The sequence below is a fragment of the Lonchura striata genome, chromosome 2 (assembly GCF_050655825.1).
Source record: "Lonchura striata isolate lonStrDom1 chromosome 2, ASM5065582v1, whole genome shotgun sequence".
In the NCBI taxonomy this organism is placed as follows: domain Eukaryota; kingdom Metazoa; phylum Chordata; class Aves; order Passeriformes; family Estrildidae; genus Lonchura; species Lonchura striata.
Window position 1 is genome coordinate 48,969,606 of NC_140704.1, and position 19,517 is coordinate 48,989,122.

The 19,517-nt window shown below is 38.3% G+C and overlaps 1 long non-coding RNA gene across 3 annotated transcripts in view; it reads right to left on the minus strand.

Annotated features, from left to right (window-relative positions):
- Positions 1–5,902: 5,902 nt before the first annotated feature.
- The window catches only part of LOC110483364 (uncharacterized), a 161,283-nt gene continuing 147,668 nt past the window's right edge, over positions 5,903–19,517 (minus strand). Inside the window, exons 5-7 of one of the 3 annotated variants that reach the window (XR_014953299.1) lie at positions 8,182–8,218; positions 6,795–6,876; positions 5,903–6,246 (exon numbers count right to left, since the gene is read on the minus strand). This is a non-coding gene — a long non-coding RNA (uncharacterized LOC110483364). Of the gene's footprint in view, positions 6,314–6,794; positions 6,877–8,181; positions 8,219–8,770; positions 8,907–19,517 lie in introns of those variants that run through there. The other 2 variants (XR_014953300.1, XR_014953298.1) reach the window with 2 other exon arrangements.

Consider the following 19,517-nt stretch of genomic DNA (forward strand, 5'->3'; position numbering starts at 1 on the left):
AAAAATGCTGAGTTCCTTTCATTCATCTTCTGGATGGGAAATGTTTTAAATCATGTTTTTAGGATTTTTCCCCCACTGTTTTAGTTTTTTACTATGCAATCTGAGATTCTTCTATAATAGCACCAAGGATTAGTGGAAATTAGCACATATCTTTAGACTTTCAGTAAAAGATAAGAGCTAACAATAGTGTATTCATCATTGAGCTATCCTTTACCTTCCCATTTGCATGCAACATTTACCAGTCTCACAATATTCTTAATATGTAAGTCTTTACTGCATGTGGTTCCTCTTGAATAGCTAACATTTGTATCTTTCAGGCAGCTGGTATAACATAAATCTATGGAGTTCGAGTATTGCTCATTTAGATTTCCTTATTTGGCAGCTGAGCCTCACGCCTCTGTCATTTCTCCTGGCACATCTCACACTGCTAACATCTCTCAGTGGCTTAGTTTAACACAAGGTCCATACCTGACTTCTATCCCCTCTATCTGTAATTCCCTAGTCAAGCTTTTAATCTGAATTGTGAAAAAGCTTTCTAGACCCAAATTCTGCTGGGCTTTTTTGGCAGAAAAAGAAGTCACTAAACAAGTGAATACTATATTTTGGTATCATATTCAGCGTATGGTTATAGGCATAGCTAATTCCTTCAAAAGCACTGGACATTGCAAATCTTCTGTGACACTTCACAACATTATTTCTCCCCAATTACTTTAATTCTGAATTTACAGCTGCAGGCACAAAGATGGGAATGTTTGTGATGATTTCTTCTGTCCTCAGTTAATTAGCATGTGGAAAGTCTGGCATCCCTGGAGCATGGATGGCTGGTGTCTGGAAGGCAATCAGATTTTCTAAAGAAGTCCAGCTGCAGATGGGCCAGATTAATTTTTCTCTGAGTTCAAATAGGGAAAAAAAAAATACATGAGTCATGGAGCTGCTGTATTTACAGATGGTCCAAATGTGAAAATCCATAGTGCTTCCAATAGCGTGGCTATAGAACATAAGCTCATTCAGGGGTGACTGCATCTTAATGACTTTGAAGTGCATTAATATCTATGAGCAGTATTATTGACAGGCATTCAGCCATCAATTCTGTGAAATTATTGCCAGGCAAGAGCAGAGTACAAATAGTACAGGATCCCTTTTATAGACAAAGGCAAGTAATAACAACAGTGCACAAAGAAGGTGCCTATTACCACCTATGCCCTGATGTTAGAAATTCCTGTTTCTATGAAAGATATAGGAAAGGTAATATGGCAAATCTTTCTCCCCATTAATATAAGTATCCAATAGAGAAAGAAAATATCCCTGGAGAATGGTTATCTGGTAAGGAACTTTTTGCTGGAAAACATGTGTCTGTAGATCCAGGCTTTTGTAGGCCATGGAGATTGATGTCAATTTGTCCATGATCCACTTAAGGTTCCTGTTAACAGTGGCTCATATCCCTGCTACTGCCATCCCATCAGCATTAGCACTTGGGAGCCTAATCAGCTTACAGATGGGAGACTAATGCTGCTCAAAGAAACAACAACTTACGTCTTGATGTGTGCCATGTGCCTCACTGCCCTCGGAGGTGACTGCTTCCAACGCACAATCAACACTGAATTCCAGGAACTATCACACACTCAATGTTCCCCACGTTGGAGGCCAGGAACGAGCCAAAATTAACATATTTGAAACTATGTGTGCATAATTACATGTACAAACAACAAATCCTTGGAATTTGCAGATCCCCAACACAGCTGTTCTCAGGCACTCTCTTATTTACACTGGAATGAGCTTTTCCAGGCAAGGGTGAAGCCACAGGACTCTGATATGTGATGTTGATGGTGCACTTGTCCAAGCCTGAGCTGGAATCTCAGTACACCACCAGGTCTGAGACTTGCTGTGCCAGGGCTGTCCCAAGCCAACTCAAACTCCTGATGGTAGAGCTGGACCTAGAGGGAGCCTCAGACCCTGAGCATCTCCACCAGAGCATATCCCTCTCCGCTGCCCACTGAGTTCCCCTCCCAGGCAAGGACTGCAAGTGGTTTGTTGCAGGAGGTGGGCAGACACTTGCAGAGCTGTGAGGTGCCCAGAGAAAGGGTCAAATGCACTGTTACAAATACATAAGCTTGGCATAAAAGAAGCTCGGTCTCATTTGTTTCCACTCCCGCAGCTTTCCTTTCCCACAAAGAACACAGAGCCATACCCTGATTAATTCAACACAACACCAGCAGAACACAGCTGGATGTCATAGTCATAGGCTGTTTATTGGGATGCCCAGTTGGATATTAGCCTACAAACTAGACCTGACAGATGCATATTGGTATAGGCAAACTGACTAATGAAGTGTTGCCTTCTTGTTACCTGCTGGATTGTTCTCACACTCACAAGCATTGTGTGGTAGCATGGGGCCAAGAGAGACAGGACACCTGCTCCTACCATACCTTTGGTCTGTCTGTGACTCCAGGCAAGTTGCTTTGATAAAATGCTTCTAGTTCTTCTAGTTTTCCCTCTTACCAGTTTTTTTCCCATATTCAAATGTAAATTTTTCTGTGAATGATACAACTGTACTATGAGTTAGAGCAGTACCCAAGTCCTACTCTAATGACTTTGGCAGCAATTAACAAAAATCCTAAAATAGTGTAACAGTCCACCCAGGATTTTGAACTTTTCCATAACAAATGTGTTTTTCATTATGTGTAAAATTCAATCACTTCTTTCACTTAGTTAAAAAATAACAAAGGAAGAAAATAATCACTATTATTGCACTAACTTTCCTCTTATTTACATTAGTTCTACAAATTCTTGAGATCAGCAGAGCTGTGCCTGATTTACATAATTTAAGTGAAAAGGATCAAACTCTGAGTCTCTAGAAGCAATCCAGCCACAGAACTGGATAATCACATGAAATTTCTATGGCAACAAGGAGAAAATTGTTCAGCCTACTGTCTGGGTATTTTCACTCTGTGTATATGAGGGAGTGCTATGTCAGAGACAGGGAGAGAGAATATTTAACACATAATCAATTAAATATCACCTTTGGTCCAGTCAGTTGTTTAGAAACATTATCTTGGCATTTAGTGAATTATTTTTCTCATGGGCTGAGAAGGTGCCTGTTTATATTCTGTAAGGAATGATTAAGTTAGACATTCCTTTTCTTCCTATGAATGAATGATGAAAAATGGATTTGGTATTGATTGGCCCACTTACTAATGCTTCTGAATCTCTGTAGAAGATTAGCTCTTCGTGAAACTGTAGCCCTGGAGAGCATCATCCCCATGCCTGACCTAGCAACATTTTTCTGTCAGGCACAACACCATGTTTTGCATTGCCTCCATGTGACTACTTAAGGAAGAAGCAGGAGGAGGGGGCTTAGAGACTTTCATAACCTTTAACAGCTCTCACGTAAGGAGAAATGCACTCTATGCTCTCCCTACTGCAGGGGTACCCAGTGCTGTGTCATCTTGTCTCCCCTCAGCATCTCATTCGCATGCAGGAAATTACTCCTCATGTGCAGCAGATAAACTGTTGCACAGATGTCACTCCTTAATGTGCACTAAGGAAGCAGCAAACAAATTCCTCAATGTGTAGTGCTACCAGCTTCCCCTTCTGAGAAGACACAGACCTGTGGCATGGTCAGACCTATGCCTTAGCTGAAAAGCTCAGTTAGAAGCTGAGTAGATGCTTACCAGGACCACTGAATGGGTCAGACAGCTACAGTGAATTCTGTGAGGTTTGTAAAAGGCTCACAGTACTGATTAGGGCTCTAACACAACATGAATTTAAGGGCTGATTGACACCAACTTGATTGATGCCACAACTCTGTGGCTCAAGATCCAATCTAAACCTAAACATATGCTAAAATTGCATGTAGCATACAGACCTACATCTTCCTATTGAACAAATAGCAGGTTTCACAGTATATGGAACTGAAATTAAAATTTGTCTGTGTAGACAGAAAACCAGTTTGGTAATATCCAGATCTTTTCACAGTTCACCCAATGGAACAATTCCTTAAAATGGGGAAGACTGTCTTATGATAAGATACAATCAATAAATACTGCTAAATGTGGCTGAATTTGACAATAATGTGTTTCAAAACTGCATACTGGTAAAAGCAAGTTGACTAGGTTATATATGGATGCTTTATAAAACCATTTCTATGCACAAAGAGAATAGCTCATGCAAAACAAGTGATTCTATATTTTGTGGCATTGTCATTTGCGTGTTGCTTTGCTGGACATTATCACCTAGACTGTGCAGGCTAATTTGGAGACACAACCTAGAACTTGTAAACTGCCAGACACAGAAATGTGTGTAAAAAATCCTTGTTTTGTTGCCATGCAATCAGCATTGACAGAAAATGCTATAATCCCCCAAGAATAGCATTGCAATATAATACAATCAAGTACTTAGCACTACTAGCACCTATCCTTCTGTATATGGTTTTAGGCATCCTAATTATGTGATGTAAATTACCTCTGTGCAAACTTGCAGTGCTTTACAAAAGATTTTCAATAAATACTAATAATGCTGCTGAGAATATTGATAGCTTGCTACTGAGACAGAGCAAACATCTCCTAGCCCTAGTTCTGATCCTAATAGCAATGCAGCAACATCTGTTTTTCAAATTATATATTACTGCCCAATAAAAAAGTTTTGTTTCTGTTAGCCTAGAATGTAGATCAGAGAATCTACAGCTATGAAATGACACCTGAACAAGATCTATAGCTATTAATCCATTTCTGGGATAAAATTTTTCCAAATTCTGAATCAACTGTCTACCAGCAATGCCCTGGAGTGGAGGGAGCTGTGACATGATTAAAGTGAATAAATAAAGTGAACAAGCTAACATACATTTCACTTTAAATAATAATAATCAAGCATCAGGGTCTGACAAACTAAGCTGAATATATGCCTGGGACTCAAAAAATTCCCATCGTTTAATTGCAGTCTTCTTGACTCTTTCCCCTTGCTTTTAAGTTTCTCAATTTTTCTTTGTACATTATTTCAAACAGTATAACAGCAATTTAACACAGGGCCATTACTCTTCTGGAAGTTGTTTAAAGTATTGCCAAATAGGCACATTTCTGGTGCAGCTTCCTTCATATGTATCATTCCTCAATGTACTTCTACACAATAGTTAAATCTGCTTTCACTGAGACAGTGCTCTGCCTCATGGTGGCATCTGGACTATGTCAGGATAACCACTGTCAAGGATCAGGTTGTCACCACATGTGGCACTGTATAGTCCATTCTGAGGCTAAGTGGTGGGGAAATAAATAGCTGTGGTACAGGAAGGACAGATACTGGGTTACAATTTTCTCGGCCATCACCAGCTGTTGGAATTGGTAAGCACTGGTGGGAAAGCAATTGCTTTGGTGCTGGCTGGTGAGGAAAGAGGCAACTTGATGTTACTGGAATTTTTCCCTGGTTCACACAATCAAAGCAGAGAAAGCAGAGTTCTGCTCTAAAATTCACAAATGCTCTTCCTGCAGAGTCTCTAAACAATGCTGAGGGGAAAGAGGCTGCTAACTGAGTGCTGCTCTTTTCCTTATGTATAGTACAGAAAATATTAGATTTAAACAGACTCAAATCACAGGCTGGAATTCAGACACATGGTTGTCAGCCTTCACAAAGAGAACTCAACTGACTGCGAAGCCATAACAAACACAATTGTGGACAAGTCAAGATCTGATGCTGAATGTGTAGGATACACAAAAGTGCTACACACTGGCACTACATTTTCCTGGTTCTTTACAGGACAAATGTCAGGGGAAGAGTTTCAAAATCAGTCACTGAAACAGAGCTGCCTTGGCCTTACCTCAGCCCTTATTTGAGCAATTTCATTTGCAAAATTGTCAAGTATTCTGTAGCCCTGGCTGATCCCATGAAATAGGAAAAAAATATGGACACTCAGTTGCTCTGAAAGAATCATAATATTTACTACTCATTAGACAGAATGTGAGTTTACATAACCAGTTTGCAAATATTAAACTTAATTTTGCAATGGCACAAAAACAAGCATGTTTAAGGCACTACCATTTCAACTGGTTATTGTTACTCCACATGAAATCTAACAGCATGCTCCTTAAATGCAAAGCGATATACATTTCCTCATCCATGAGATGATTAGCACAGTTGGTTAGAACGTGGTGCTTATAACATCAAGGTTGTGGGTTCAGTCACTGTATGGGTCATTCACTTAAGAGTTGGATTTGATGATCCTTGTGGGCTCCTTTCAACTCAGAAGACTCCGTGATTCTGCAATGTAGAAAGGTCTTTGAAGATTATAATTGCTGTGCTGCACCTTGGATGCCTTTCTGAGCACCTGAGCATAACAAAAGTTCCTGCATAAGGCGTACTAATAGGCAGACTTTGTCAGGCTTTGAAAAACCTTCTCCCTTTATTTCAGTTAGCACAATAAATATACAGATTTATTAAAACAAATGGAAGTGTGATAGAGATCTCATCACATCACATTCTTGTTCAGCAGCTGAACAAATGCCATACAAATTCAGCATAGTCCACATTGCTTGCACAAGTATGTCTCTGCTGACAATGTTCCAGCTGTCTCACTAATGCAGTTATTTGGAATTTACTTACATTTCATATTACTTCTGGACAAATAGCCCTGGACCAAGAAGTTCTCTGGCTCCTCTCTGAGTGTTTGATACAACAAAAGACTGAGCATTGCTGAGGCTGAGCCCTGCAAAGTGCTTGTCATAAAGTATGTGTTCTATTTAGCATGTCAGGGGAGCAAGCCCCACTCACAGTCACCTTCTGTAGCAATGATGAGTGCTACTTCTTACCTATTCTACAAGAGAGCAGTTTCTACTAAAGCCAATGCTAGCTCCACTTCCTCCACAGACACCAAACATGGGAGGTCAAGATCTATGAATAGAACAGATCACAGCATCTCCCTGAGAACTGAGAATTTCAAATCAGTGGTAGCATTAATATTTGACTCTGAGTCTACAAGCAACAAACCTGACCCCAGGAGCACAGTAACACAAGCAATCCTGTTCACTGTAAATTAACTTCCTGATTCAGTATCACCCAGCCAGCCCTAAACTGCCACCACAAGCACAAAGGGGTTATATACATTTGCCTTCCCATTTGTGGGAAAGTTTATTACAGCACCTTGTATGCACTGGCACAAAGGAAAGATTATTCTCTACAGCCCAGTCTGGATTTTAATAAGTTCTGTAACTAATTTTGCAATATTTACTTTTTTAATATAGTCAGCATCTGACAAGCCTTGTTTTGTTTGCATTTGCATATATTTTCCTTTGATTGGTACCATCCTGTGGCCCTTTCTAGGGGCCAGAACATGGAGTAAATCCTCCCAAGAAGAAAGGACCTCACAATCTGCACTTTTAATGACACCAATGAATTTATTTACTTTGTTCACAGCATAATAGTTTTCTAGAGTAATTTCTTGATCCTGATATCATAAGAACACCTCCAAAAGCTTTAATCCAAATGCCAGAAATGAAACCCAAATGAATTTCAGTCACATTTTTTCATCTGTTTAAAGCAAGATTCTATTAGCCAATGCTAACATGCATTCATAAATTTGGATGGGCCAAAATTTCATCATCAGTGTTTATGTGCTTTTTCACATCACAAAAGATACTGACTGTCAAATTCTAAAACATTCATTTATGTCCTATCCTTAATTTGCCAAAGCTACTGAGCAATGTAATTATCCAAGATCAAAAACTGTTTTGCTTTCTTTAAAAATTGAGCAGGGCGAGAAGTCATTCAAAAAAATCATCAGTAATTTAAGCCACACAATACAGGCAAAACAAATTTGTCTACTTGCAGCATAAACAATTTTTCAATAGCTCTATCTGTATACTTGGAAAAAATAAAACATCCCTGACCTGGCTTTTACCTCTCCCTGGTACAACAGGTTATTGAAATGTTAGATGTCTTCACAGCTCCCTCTAAAGTGAAGCCTTTAACCTTTAAAGTGTTCTTTCATATGTCTGTTCTTGACCTCATGGAGTAAACCAGAACTAAGTCAATCTCTAGTCCTTCTAAAAAAATTTAATATAATTAAACATATAGGTCTTTCATTACTCATCTAATTCAAGAATCAATGAACAATTCCTTAGGAAACTATTTGTTGATAGCTTTCATAATGTTAAAACAGAGCTTGACTACAATAGCCACAAATGGGGGCAAACTTACCTGAGTAATAGATGAGATACAAGAAAATCAGTGAGGCCTGTTAAAAAAAAAAAAGTCACAAGGAATTGAAAATGTAGATAAGTTAAAGTTCTTTGAGATAAAGTAGTTCTTTTTGTAGATAAAGTTCTTTGAGTGTCTTCAAAGTCTGCAAATTCTTCATTTCTCCACATTATTTTAAAACTTAAACATTCATTTCCATCTGTATTGTTTATGTAAAAATACAGCTGTAGAAAGTAAATGTCATTACAAGAAACAAGGTGGGAAAAGACCAAACACCCTAAGAACACAAAACAGTAGTTAGCTGAATTTCTCAAAATGCTGGCTTTCATGTAGGGGAGAAAAAGGCTCAAAGTTCCCTGACTTTTTCCTTTTTTTTTTTAGTTTAAATTACTTGTTGCACATTATAGTTGATCCAAAGTTTTCAGCCTCTGGGAGGAAAAAAAAAAAATCAACATTATAAAGCAATACAATTTCCTTCTTGTACAAACTCCTATGCTGTATATTATTGAAATATTTAGCTAAATTATCATGAGCTGCTGTTCAAGACACATATCTTTGTATTGAACCAAAGTAAAAAAGCTAATTTTACCACAAGTCACAGATTTTGCTTCAGCTGCTACTAGCCAATGCTCCAGCTCCTAGTACTGATGCCATGATCATGAACATGGATGCTGCTGTTGCTGAGGCACTGCTTAAAAATGTGGCTTTCTACAAGACCCACCTTGTAACTCAAGCACTCTGCTTTGGCTGGTTCCTCACCCAGCCTCCTCTCAGGGGTTTAAAATCGAATGCAGTTGTCAACACACAGGCACACCTGCCTGAAGCAATCAGACAAAAATCAAGGGAAAAACAGAGTCAGGTGAACCAGACAGGGCCATTTTGGGGAGCAAAAGGGGCAGCCCCAGTGGACAGCTTTTTGTTTGGTTTTCATTAGTCCTTCCTTTGCTGATCCTGTTTGCAGAGAATAAAAGCATTGAATTCACAGTCATCAGGCTCAGCCTTTTGGGATGCACCCTTTGGCCCACTGAGAGAGACACAGGAAGTTCAGGGAAAACTGTTGTGTCTTCTCAGGGATACTATTCAAATGAGAACTGCTTTTATAATTAATTTAGGAGATTTTTTTTTTCCCCTTTTCCTTTTCTTCCCAACAGTAGTTAGTTGCTATTTTCACCACCACCTAATTACTTAGTACTGGTTTGTGGGAGGATTCAGCTTCACACAGCATCCCACACAGGTTGTCATTTTGTCAAGAATTCCTTCATTAACAAGCTGTCAGTACCCTGCCAACAGCCACCATTTGGTTTGTTAAGGGACTGGGGGCTCTGGAGTGAAGATTTGGCTCTGTACCCTTTCCTTTTTGTAAAAAAAAAATAAATAAATAAAGCAAGAGGCAGATGTCTGCCAGTCTGTTCCTTTGTGACACATTGCAGCCTTTTCCCTTCTTTTTTTTCTTTTTTTTTTTCCTTGCTGAAAGAGCAAGGCAGTAAAGGAGAGAAAGGAAAATCACACAGACTGCGTGGGTTGCAGCTGAAGCTCCAGTCTCCCTATCAGGCTGCTTCCTTGGGAAGTTGTCTGGGTGCTCTTTGCTCCACACTACCTCCCAGCCCCACATGCCCTCTGACATGCTCCAACTTCAGCGTGTAAAGGAAAGCTCTGTAGGAACACAGGCACCGTTTTACCTGCAACCTTTAAAACAATAATCCTAATGAAATATAAAGACAGCCTGACCATCACATAGCTGCTTTCAGAGGAGTTTGTCCTTTCCAGCTAATTAACTGGATTAGCACAGATGCTGACAGGCTTTGCCAGGTACTCCTATCACTACTCTTTTGAGATTGTAGTGATTAAGGATAGCTTTGTGCATCTTCCCCCTTGAAAGTCCGACTATATTTGCACAGTCATCTTTTTTTTTCTCCTATTAGCTCCCAAGACCAAATCTCAGCTTAATTTCACTGATTAGTTTTTGATTGCACTGTGCCTACCAGGTAGAGTTTCAAGGTTAGCACAGATGCTGAGAGAATTGGGGCATTTGTCCATTGTCTTGGGCATTTCCGAGAACCTGCTGTTGCAACCAAGTTTCAGCTATGTCAAGCAGGAATTTAGCTGGGTTGGCACAGATGACTGCAAATTAAAAGGCAGACAGTGGGACAGGGAGCAAAGAGCAATAGGGGTCTCTGTGGTATCCAGAAATTACAAAAATAAAGGACTGTTCAAAATGACAGGGGATGAAGTAAGTGTTGTCTCTGGAGGTCTCCCTGGCAGGTTTTTGGTCCTTACAGGCCAGTGAGGCTGTCATTACGTTCAGAAGACACTCAAAGGAATTTAGGAATCAGACTTTTTTTTTTCCTCCCTTTGTTCCTATCTAACATGCCTTAACTGTGTGGTAGACCCTCCTGTCAAATCATGTGTACAAGAGTCCTATCTGTACGCAGAACACTGATATTTATTTGCCAACGTCTTATGCATATTTAGCTACCTACAAATACAGGTTTAAAATGCACCCAGATAAACATTTCAGCTTATGTTAAAAAAAGAGTGCAAAGGTGGTTATGCCCCTATAATTCTAGGAAACAGAGAATTATGACAAGGATCAATCACAATTATACAACTTACACAATCACAATTATACAAAATGTATCTCTGAAAGTTGTGATTGCTTTGCTTATAGATACCTTTTGTACAAAAGTGTCTGGATCATGAAGGAGGTTTTATAATATTCAAGTACAGTGTAAACACAACTATCTGGATAAGAAAAGCTCTCCTCTTGTCAACTGAAATAGATCCCAAACATAATTTCTATAGAATCCAGATGAATAGAGTAAGGGTATAAGTAGAAATTAAGAGAAACAGGTTGGATGCAGTTTGTGCAAGTCATCCTCTCTGGTTATACTCTGTCTTTTATCCTCTCTTCCCATCTTCTTTTCTTTCTTTTGTTGTTTGCTTATTTAAAGGTTTGTTGTTTTTTTTTTTTTCTGCTGTCATTTCATACAATACTGGAGAGTGTAAATGTGGGATAAATAGAACCAGCTGGGAGATGCTTTGATAACCAGACAGTATGCACCTTGAAAAACATGTGTGTTTAGAGATAGGTAGATAGATAGATGATAGATAGATAGATAGATAGATAGATAGATAGATAGATAGATAGATAGACAGACAGACAGAGATATGCACACCTTGACCTCTGCAGATTTTTTAATCTCTTTGGGCCCCTTCAGGCTGTTGCCTCCACTGGATTAGCTCAAAGCTGAGCACTGGTGATCCCGCTGCCCTCCCTGGTGACAGCAGCCAAAGGCCTCCACATGGGTATTGTCCCAGGGCACATGTGACAGGAGTCTCTTTATAGCTCTGAAAACCTGCTAGAACTATTCACTCTGTATTTTAACTTATCAAAACCCGAGTTCTCTATTTTCCCTGGGTATTTTTTCTGTACTTGTTCCCACATTAGAGAAATTAGACATAGGATCATCCCATGTCATAACCAAGGAATTTTGTCCTTGTGCCTCTCAAGGTAAAAGGTCTTCCTAAAATTTGGTTAGCAATTTTGAGATAAAAACTTTAAATAACACACTGTAGTCAGGGGAAGCAGAGAGAAAACAGAGGCTTAAATTTCAGGAGGCTTCAGAATCTTGCAAATGAGAAAGAATCCTCAGTTGATCACCATTTACCTGCCTCTATATTCAAGAGGAGTGAAAATGAATCCAAGATATCTAATAAATTATGTTTAGAACAGAGCCAAGCTATGTGTTTACTGGGTCCCAAATGACATGTTGTTAGAAGAACTTCAGGAGAAGATATGTCCACACAGTCAGTACTGGGAAAACTAAAGCAGTAGCAAGCAGGGTATGACCCAGAATACAGCCTGCGGGATGATTCTTTATCTACAGCAATTTCCATGAGTTAAATGCAGAAAATAAAACTTGAGACAGGTTAAAAAAGAGGAGTACTGAACAATCCTGTGCTCTGTTGCAGACAGAATCACCTACATTTTTAAAGTGGTACTTGACAATCTGTCCGTATGGTTCCCATATACTTTAATGGGACTTAGGCAGCCAAATTCCTTATGCAGCACTTCAACAATGCTAAAAAGCATGCCAGGCTCTACACCCACCATTTTTATTTGCTGCAGGGCATTAAGAGATCAGCTGGATCTTAAATGTTCCCATTATAAATATGTTTCCTTGAACAACTGAGAAAAGAGGGACTGAGACAGAGAAGTTACTGGCAAGACCAAGACCCTGGCAGACCACAATACTGCTGCACAGCAAGTATCATCAAACACTAATGTTATTTAGGCATGGGCAGGGCTGGAGATAAAGTAAAATACCTGTTCTTGTCTTTCAAAGCACTATTAGGAATGTATTGATCCGTTTCAACAATAAAATAAAATAAAATAAAATAAAATAAAATAAAATAAAATAAAATAAAATAAAATAAAATAAAATAAAATAAAATAAAATAAAATAAAATAAAATAAAATAAAATAAAAATAATATTTGTCATTACATCCTGGATTATTTCAAAGTCTCAAATATAGGGATTTTCATATAGGGTTCATTGAGATCATTATTTGTGCCTTAAAACAGCTATGCTTCTTAAGTGTCTGTGTGGACACAGAATGACAACATGCTAAAAATGTTTAGAACACCTCAAAAGAGTTTTTTTGTATTGCATTGAGCAACCAGTGCCCAGGAATATCTCCCTGTTTTGGTGAAGAAAAAATCCCCAAAAATTAGCATAGTCTCCCAACTGGATGAATGTTTACTTCTTCTTGCATGTTTTCTGGCTTATGAAAACTCCTTTTTTCTGACTCCTGTTTTTAGGATGCCAGCCATGTTACTAGACATGAGCAAACTCTTCTACTAAGACAAATCTGTCCCTGTGAGCTTTAATAAAGCAATGTCAACTTATGTTGATTTTAATTGTGGGCTCAAGGGTCTTATTTAATTCATATCTATATTTGTACAGTATCTGCCTAAATGACAATACAACAAAATCCTCATAACAAACTTAGCTCAGGAAAGAGAGGCTGAATTATATTTCAAGTTTAAATATTTGCTGCATTTAAAATAAATTATAAATATGAAAGGTTTCAAGAATTAGCCTAGTTTCTGAGGAGAGCAGTTAAACAATGACTCTGATAAGATTTGAAGCCTACATAATTAAGTTTTGCATACATGAGCCTGGAGTTAATTTTTTATGCACCCTAATGCTTCTGTAGAGTGCTTCATTTTTTATTGGCTAGCTGTGATGCTTTAGCTGCACTCTTTTCTTGCTCACACAATAACAAAATGTACTGTATCTACCAAAGTAAGACCCTGTTCTGGCACTGGTTCTGCAGCAGCTTTGCTTTCACAGTACCAGTTGTATTGGTCTCCAGAACCAACCCACACAGGGTATTGGATTAGGAATCAAAATACACAAGAACTAAGATGCTTTAAGAGTCTCAGAGAAGTATTTACAAGACCAACTTCAGCCAAGGGAAGTGATTCTTCCTCAGTTCCCTCTGGAGGACAGAGACAGACTTCTTTGGGAGCAGCTCATGTCAGCTAAATCTCGGTGTCTCCCTCAGTTCCCTTAAATTTTTTAGAGATGTCAGTGTCAGCACTATCAAGTCTAAGCAGCTGAGGGAAAAATCTAGATGCTTGTATCCTCCAAAATTATAGATAAATGCCTTAGAAGACTGCTAAATATCTCTGACCAGTTTAGTGTCTCCCTGCCATTGATCCCAATGGTTTCAGTTGTCTCTTTGTACATGTGCCAGATTTTCCTTTCAGTTTTTCGGACCATAACATTTACAGTATGATCTGGAAAAGAAAATAACTTAGACTGCAAGTCAGATACCATGTTTCTACATTTGAAACAATTTAAAGTGAAGTAAGATCTTAATTAAGTTTTGATATAGAGGTTAAGGTAACTAGCTTTGCACTTCTAAAACAACTTGTACTAATGGCAATTCTCTGTCTTTAGTTACATAAATACTTTTAAATATTGCTCCTTATCCAAAAAAGAGTTTACAGCAATAGAGATAGTGGGTGATACTTAGATTTTAGTATGTGGAAACCATTATCCAAAGAGGGAATCCAGACAGAGGGGAAATAGTCTGTTTATTTTAATTACAGATATTTGACAAATTTCTTAGGATTTTCATACTGGTATTTCAGCTAGCATTTATTTTAACAGCCATAGGAAATCCAAATGATAAAAATTCAGTACTCAAGCAGTTCTTCAACAGCTAAACTAAGGGGACAAGACCTTCCACATAATTTTACCTTAGAACAAACAAGAGACTTCATAGTTATCACACTTATCACTTATCTCTCTTCTCCCCTACATTTATATACTATTGTCCTAGATTGCAAAGCAATGTGTATTTTATTTGCCATCTGTTAGAGGTGAGGCAGTTATCTTCTGTTAATTGGACAGTTTTTCTTTATCTCTTCCACAAACCAATCCTCCCTCTGGGGACACATCTGCTGTTAATGTCCTGTTGAATGTCACTGCATGACTGATAAAAATTACAGCATTCCATTTTGAGATGCTCCACCCAGAGGGAGGAGACAAGCATTCCTAACTGGATAAAATCTGAGATTTTGGGACACTAGACAGAACAGCCTTTCCACTGGATTCTCAGGGGAACAGCTGCCTTTCCTACTGGATCTTCAGAAGAAGACTACACCCTTCTACAGGATCACTGCTTCAACAGAACCACACCTGCCACTCCAGGAGGACTGCAGCCGTAATTCCAATTGGACTGCTACCAACACCCTGTCCAACAGGGTGTCAAGTTGTACTCTGGCTCTGTCAGTGTTGTTTTGTATTACTGCATTGTTTATTTTATTTTTTATTTTCTTCCCTAATAAAGAGCTGTTATTCCTGCTCCCATATTTTTGCCTGAGAGCCCCCCTTAATTTCAAATTTTTAACAATTAGGAGGGAGGGGGTTTACATTTTCTAGTTCAGGGGAGGCTCCTGCCTTCCTTAGCAAACACCTGTCTTTTCAAACCAAGAGAGCTGTGCCAAAGCACAGCCACCCTAGGTCCTAACAGTGCGATAGGTCTTTCTCATTGCAATTCAGTTATAACAATTTGTTTGCCCACTTTGTCTGTCTCCAAGCCCTGGTGTGCACCCCAGCTGCTTGGCAGTGAAGGCTGCTCAGCCACCTGTAAGGCTCCTCTCTCCTGAGTCAAGACTGGTGTGACCACAGAATGATGTGAGATTTGACATATGGCAAACAGTAGGATTGCTTTTGAGATCCTTTTAGTACTTTTGGACTAGATCTAGACATACCAATCAGCATGTGGCAGGACTTTACAAGCCTTCTGACATATAATGCCCATTGATATTTCAGTATTTTAAATCCCAGATGACTTCCATCTACATTTTTAGGCACCTAGGTCTTGTTGTGATGTAATCCTTCTTTTGAAGCAAGAACTTCTGAGAGGAATTAAACTTAACCACAATTTATTTTGTCTAACTGGACACTGACATAAACGTGTGATATTTTATAAACATGCACACACACATACATATAGATATACATATATATTTATATATATTTCTTATATATATAAAAATTTGTACATGCATCTGTGCACCCAGAAGCCTGAGAGACATCAGGTATAATTTTCAGTGATAAGTGAAAGGCTACAAACACATAGGAAAAGGGAAATGCAGATCACATGGTGGCTGCTACCCACGCACAGACACAGCGTGTCCTGACAGGATGAAAGAAGAGACAATATGGCACACAGGAGAGCAGGAATTTGAAACATGAGAAATTCAGTCCAGGTTCAGTCACAGTGATTTCAGTGCAGGCCCAGTGCACTGGCAGAGGCTGCATCACTGATCTCCCTGACTTTTTGAAAACACTACCAAAACATAAACTTTTGAATTCCCATGTTTTGTACGTGAAACTTAATCATGACTGTGGGACTGTAAATTGTTCTGAATTTAGCTGCTACATGCTAAGCCAAATCTGTCCCCATAAATATACAGCTTAGTTGCCTTTCATCTCAGGGTTAGTTTTTCAAGATTAAAACCTTTCACCAACACTAGCAAATGGATTCCATTTATCAGTTGCCAAATTGATGGTGTCTTCCTGCTTAAATACCATTATTTCAGTATAATTATTTAATCAAATCTGATTGTCATGGTTACTAACAGTTTACCAGCAAAAGCTGCTTTTGTTTTTCTTTTTAGATGATGTAATGATGCCTGAGAAAATGTGGTTTGCAGCTGCTTTTATATATATATAAATATATATATTATATATATATACATACATACATATGTGTGTGTGTATGTGTGTGTATGACAATCCATGATTCTTAAACAGAACAGGCTCCTCTCAGCTCCCTGATGTGGTCACAATGCTGGTATGGAGTTTGACTGTCCACTTCTTGTACATTGCACTACTGTATCATGCAAATTTGTAATTAGGCAAACTTTGCAAATGTATATGTCAATAATAGACAACACAGAATTTTTGCAACCATTTACACTGTTTAGAAGCATTTTCTATTTGCCCTCCATATTTGCAAATGACTACAAGCAGTTGAGAGTCGAGATATTTATCTTGGTGATTGATGTCAATGAAAAAGAAATTAAATCTTAATCATCTGTTTAAAAACTGTTCATCCTTGGTAAGCCTGTGAGTACATTCTTTCAAGGCTACTCCAAGGAAAAGAACAATAGCTTAAAGCTTCACTGCTCCAACTGTTCTGCCATTCCTACAACTAGCAACTGTTGAGATTGAAAACTGTCATCTGGAAGTTTTTCCTGTAAAAAAAATGAGATTGTGTCAAGAACAAGATTTGGCTAAGAAATGCTATTTCAGCAGTTTCCTTTTTTTTTTTTTTTAACAAGATATCTTATATAAAATTAAATAAGCCTTCTGGATTTCAAGATTCTCATGACTTTTCATTCTATTTTCTTCTTTTGTAACTATAATCATTTGAGTGAACAGAACTGATTTTTTTCCATCTTCTGAATCATCAGAGAGTTCAGCAAGACTGAAAAGACAGAGTAACAAAAAGAGAAATAAATTGTATAAACCTAGCCAATAATCCAACTTTCAAAAAGTTGCATCACATAACTGGAAAGAGTAAACATTTTAAAAAGAAGAGATAAAAAGTTAAAAAACTTTAATGCTACTCATATTGTTAGTTTTAGTGACAGAAAAAGGGGGGGCTGTAGAATTAATATAAAAATTTGTGAATAATAGACTCCAAAACAAATTAAAAAATAAAAGTAAGGAAACATTCTATTTTAAAATTTCAATGTGAGATTCTTAATAAGTGTATATAACCACACAATTAGAACTTGTCCACACCTGCCTCAAAGTCATTTGTTAAAGTATTTGGATTTGTAGCAATCCAATAAAATAAGGAATTATGAATTCTTGTCTATTATAAGTGGAATCATGATGATGTAGCAGTTTTTTGTGAATTAGGACTGCAGAGTATGCCTTAAAATTACAAAATAATGTATTTTAATTCCGTTTTCAAAAGGACTGATTATTAAAATGTTTCCTCCTTATAGAACTAGTTATGACTAGAATTTCTTCAGTTTGGCACATCTATGGAATTCTAATGATAGTTCTTCATAAGCAAGGATAGACTCAAGCTCTTCATTATTTGCCCTGCACTCCCAACTCCTTTTACAAACTGTGACTCACCACTGTACAATCAGTGATATTTTACAATCCTAAATTGAGTGAACTGTATTTATTTCTATGAATACAGTCTCCAGTTCTAATAGGTGTGTCCATATCAGACATTATCACCTTGGTTTTGGTGATGTCAGCAATGCAAGGAAGTGGTTTTACATGATGGAATAGCTCTTTAATCATTTATGAAAACCATGCAGCTCAGCTGCTGACATTGGAAGAGTACAATGGCTAAATGTAACAGCGGGCTGTTGGAAAGCAAGACTTCCTAAGCATACTATGGAAAATTCTGTCTCTGACAATCTCTTGAGGACCCCACTGTATTTGTAGTGGACAGCCAGGCTCACCTAGGAAACTACAAGCTTTGTTTGGGTAAAATTGGGTTAAACAAAGCTACTTTTGTAAAGAGGAGAATGTCTGTGGCAGATTCACAGAAAAGATGCCTTATGGGGAGCAGGAAAGAAGACCTTGCTGAAGGGTTTGAAGTAGGCAGTTTTTCCTCCTTTCCCAGAGTGAATGGTTTAAAGTAATGAGGATCTAGGTGAAGACCTTTTCTTACTTCACAGCCTCATTTTCTTAAATGAAGGGTTGATAATGTTTGCTTCAGTTTAGCTAGGAAATCTGTCTGTCACTGGCAAGTCCATTTTCTTCCCCTGGGAAGGAGATGGGATCAACCCACACCAGCAGGGCTGTGACTGAAGCTGGGGCACAGTAACTGGGACTCAACCGGATGCTGGGAGGATATAGGGGAAGAAACATGAAGTCTGTGAGAACAGGAAAGAAAGGAAGAAAAAGTCAACCAGAAATACAGAGCAGGGATCACCCTACCCTGCAACCACATAGCCATGACAGCAATTGTCTGAAACAAGGGAAGAAGGTTTTGCTCATCTCTGTTCCAGTCAAACCCAGAAACAAAACAAAACAAAATAATTCCATGGGCATCTCCTTCTAAGGGGTTGCAGATTTTTCCATAGCTGATTTAGCAAGAAGTTCTCACTTAAATTTTGTTTTGTACTCAGCTAAAACTTGAAATAAATATGCACTGGGCTACTCTAAGACTGACATGAGACATAAATGAGACATTCACTTCAGAGCCCTGGGAGAATCACTGGCCTTGGCCTCTTGTGACCTGCAGAACTCTAAGTCTACCTGCTGACCATTTGTACTGGTTTCTTATCACCTCCTTTTTAGCAGGCACTAATGTAGATTTAAGGACAATTAACTGTTTCTCCTTGCCTTGAGGTTTTTGATGTTTTAATGCGTCGTGTCTTTTTTTTTTTTTCCCAAGAAATAAAACTTTTTAGATAGAAAGTCTTTTGTCTTGGATTAGATGCAGTTGGTGATGCCAAAAATAATACAACTTTTAGATTAACAATATTTTTCAAAGAGTGAATCAGATGACTGATATCTTCATTTAATAGTCTCTGTTAGCTGCTACTGCTTATGAGAGGACATAATTTGCCTCTCTCTCATTTTATTTTTGGGAAATTTAGCAGTGCAAGAATTCTCCCTTAGGATCACAAAGCAAAGTTGGAAACTAGATATGCAGAAGGAGTATTTGTTAAAAAGTATATAATTGCAAGTGCCAGTTTTTCTATAAAAAGGAAGCTGAGAAGCATGCTATGAATGTTCATTTGCAAAGTCTCAAGCTGTGACTGCGTAGCTGT